The following is a 4,003-nucleotide window of genomic DNA, read 5'->3' as shown; positions in this document are numbered from 1 at the left end:
TTCGTCACTTCCTGTAGTAAAGCGGAAGCGGAAGATACCGGCGGGCGAGGGCGTCGGTGGTAGTACCAAAGTTACTACTTTTCACATCCGGAGGACTCTGTGAATTAACTGCTTATGGCGCCTGGACTAGAAGGCATCTATAGAAGGGTAGGAATCCCATGGACGGAGGAGCCTGGTAGACTGCAGTCCATGGGGTCTCTGGGAGTCGGACACGACTGAGCGACTTCACTTTCACTTTTCACTTGCATGCATTGGAGAAGGAAATGGCAACCCACTCCAATATTCTTGCCTGGAAAATCCCAGGGACAGGGGAGCCTGGTGGGCTGCCGCCTATGGGGTCGCACAGAGTCGGACACGACTGAAGCGACTTAGCAGCAGCAGCAGCAGGAATCACAAAGGATGATTTTATTCTCGTTCGAACACTGCCCAGATTCTCGCTAGCCCCAGCCTGATAAATGAAGATTTGGAGTTGCTTTTGAGTGGCGCCTCTTCAGTGCTTTGTATCAGATTTTTTGCGTTTGTAAGGTCCTTTCACGCGCAAACGCGCGTGATGTGTCGTCATCTTGTGGAAACGTCGACCCTTGAAAGGAGACCCCAGACTCACAAGCCTAGATAAGAACTAGATGTTAAGCGGGTCTGGTAATTCATTCATGCGTGCGCTCAACATATAGCTGCTGAGCATTCACCGTGTCAGGTGTGAGAAACAAGGTTGGGATTCGGCACAGAAGTCTGTCTTCAATAAGCTTTGTAGACTGGGGGGAGATGGAGAAGTGTCAGTTGTTTTGAAGGCATAACCAGCTTTGGGACCTGTAGCTGCTGCTAAGTCACTTCAGTCGTGTCCGACTCCGTGCGACCCCATAGACGGCAGCCCACCAGGCCCCCCCGTCCCCGGGATTCTCCAGGCAAGAACACTGGAGTGGGTTGCCATTTCCTTCTCCAATGCATTAAAGTGAAAAGAGAAAGTGAAGTCGCTCAGTCGTGTCTGACTCTTAGCGACCCCATGGACTACAGCCCACCAGGCTCCTCCATCCATGGGATTCTTCAGGCAAGAGTACTGGAGTGGGGACCTGTAGATAGGGTCCCAAAACCATGTAGACTTCTACTGGAAAATACCGGGGGTCTTAGTCTTGCAGAATTTGGACATAAACTACTTAAAGCGGTTGAGGGAAAGTGGTCCACTGAATGACGTATAACCAACATCGCTAAACTTCCTGTGAAGAACTAGAGAGGCAAATAATTGGGAGCTACTTCATCATAAAATCATTTTTTTAATGGGTTGAAATCTTTACGGTCTTTGAAAAACTGAACCGTTTGCCCTGTGATTTTGGCCATATTTCTTAATCTGAATCTGAGTTTCTTATGCATAATGGGGGTAACAAAACCTACTTCATCGGTTGACAAAATTAAGATAATGAATGAAAAAGGTTAGCATTGTCTGGCACACAGAACACAATAAATAAGAGCTATTTAAACTGATAGAGGGAACTATACCCAACATTTTGTAATAACCTATGAGAAAATAATCTGAAAAAAATAGATACATGTATATCAGTATAACTGAATCACTAACCTAAACTCACACTGTAAATCAACTATACTTCAATTAAAAAATAAAAACATGAAAAAAAAAAGCCTCATAGGTATGTCAAGGTTTTTAGAAAACTCAAAATGTAATCACTTTGTGACTAAGGGAAATAACTGGGAGTTTTATTTCTGTATTTCATAAGATTAGTTTTTACTGCACATTCTTTAATCTGACAGTTCAAAGGAAATTGTTCATGTTTCACAGATTATGTTTCACAGTGTCAATTTTTTAGCAGATAAATTTATGTAACTATACGATGCTTTCACTTAACACCCTGTGATATCCTTGAGCCAGGCGCTTTGATTGATTTATCCATCTTTGTATCCTTAAGATTTTGGACAGTTCCTGGCACACATTAGCCTTCCACGAGTAGTGGGGTAAGGAAGGAACCCTTTGAAATAAATTTTAGTTATATGTCCGGGCAGGAAAGCAATTAGGAAGTTGCAGTCTAGTCAATAAACCACAAAATTACATGATGCTGCTGTATATGATATGGCTGTACACAGTACAGTGACATTTTTAATACCAACAGATGTTCAACAACAGAATAAGCCCAGAATGCTACTAAATAGGAAATTTTTGTCAAGGCTCATACAGTAAATTCTTTTTTAATATACCTGCACATAGGCACAAGGCCAAAATTCCAAGGGGAAATATGCAAATGGCCCTTTTTGGCTCAAAGGTCGCCAGATTACTATATTTAATCTAATCATCTGTACAAAATTCAGTAGCAAGTGGAAGAAATGGGTCTTACATCCATTTGATAGGGAATTGGAAGTACTTCTTGAATTCTGCCAAGCCAGTCTCCTCTGATGTAGATAGATAATGTAATGTTTTCATAAAATTGGGAGAATTTTCTATTTCAAAAAGTATGTACACACACATACACAGTAAATTAAAAATCTATACAACAAAATGTAAGCAGTAATGATCTCTGAAAGAGGTAATTATAGGTGATTTTAATCTTCCATTTGTTTATCAATTTTTTTTTCAAATTTCCAACAATGAACATACATTACTAATATTTTTTAAAGGAATATAGTTTTTAAAAAATAACTATTAAGCACTACTCCCAAATTATACAAAACAAAAATGGGAGGCTTTCAGACATTCACACCAAAGTGTGAATTTATCATCAAATTTCTAATGCTGAAAGGAATAAAACATTATTTACAAATTCAAAAGCTGAAGATCAAGGTAATAGATTCAAGTTCAAGTAGGTATCAGGGGACCACAGCACTAGGGTACAGAGCATCATACAGAAGTCTCTGAATAGCCGAAAGGTGGAGCCCTGAAGGCGCTGAGCTCTATGAAGAAGGAGCAAAGATAAAGAGGTGGAACGCAGCCCAAAGCTGAGAATTTGGTAAGGAATTTGCCCTGCCCCTCCTCCTTCCAGAAGACAGAGAAAGCTATTGTTTTATTTTCTTAGGATTTGCCCCTTTCCTTCGGAGGAGGAAATGGCAACCCACTCCAGTATTCTTGCCTAGAGAATTTCGTGGACAGAGGAACCTGGTGGGCTGCTGTCCATGGGGTCGCACAGAGTCAGACATGACTGAAGCAACTTAGCATGCATCCATGCATTGGAGAAGGAAATGGCAACCCACTCCAGTATTTTTGCCTGGAGAATCCCAGGGACGGGGGAGCCTGGTGGGCTGCCGTCTCTGGGGTCGCACAGAGTCAGACACGACTGAAGCGACTTAGCAGCAGCAGCAGCCCCTTTCCTTGCTAATAAAGATGCCGGCCTTTAGCAAGGGGACCCCTTAAATCCATCCTCCTTGGCATTTACCTGCATTCGTATCTTTTTCACTCTCCCTTACCCTCCAGTGGCTCTTCTAAAACAAAGTCTATGAAGCCTTCCAATATATGACCCTTGTCGTGTTCTCACCACCACTTTCCTCACAGTCCAGACCCTGACAACAAGAACTACTTATCGTTCGCCATGCTTAGACCATGTTGTATTAGCTACTCTGTGCCTGTTTCTTTTACCTCTCTTAACTCACAATCATCGTGGCCAAACGCTTTCTCTGAACCTCCCACCCCAGCTTCCTGGGCTGCACTTGGTGTTCTGGTACAGAGTTTGCCAGTCATCACACTTCGTCATTGCCATGGACCCAGGTTTACGTGTCCATCTATTTCACTATATTCTGAGCTATCAAGGGCAGAGACTGAGCACTCATTAACTTTTATATTAATAAAACTTATTCTGAGGTACCAAACACCTCAGTAGGAATGCAGCCCTTATTCCATTTTGGGTATCAATACAGAGCTCTGCTGCTGCTGCTGCTAAGTCACGTCAGTCATGTCTGACTCTGTGCGACCCCATAGAGGGCAGCCCACCAGGCTCCCCCATCCCTGGGATTCTCCAGGCAAGAACACTGGAGTGGGTTGCCATTTCCTTCTCCAATGCATGAAAGTGAA

The sequence above is a fragment of the Bos indicus genome, chromosome 28, assembly GCF_029378745.1.
Source record: "Bos indicus isolate NIAB-ARS_2022 breed Sahiwal x Tharparkar chromosome 28, NIAB-ARS_B.indTharparkar_mat_pri_1.0, whole genome shotgun sequence".
Taxonomy (NCBI): Eukaryota; Metazoa; Chordata; class Mammalia; order Artiodactyla; family Bovidae; genus Bos; species Bos indicus.
The sequence above is the reverse complement of the archived record's forward strand: the minus strand, read 5'-3'. Positions refer to the sequence as shown.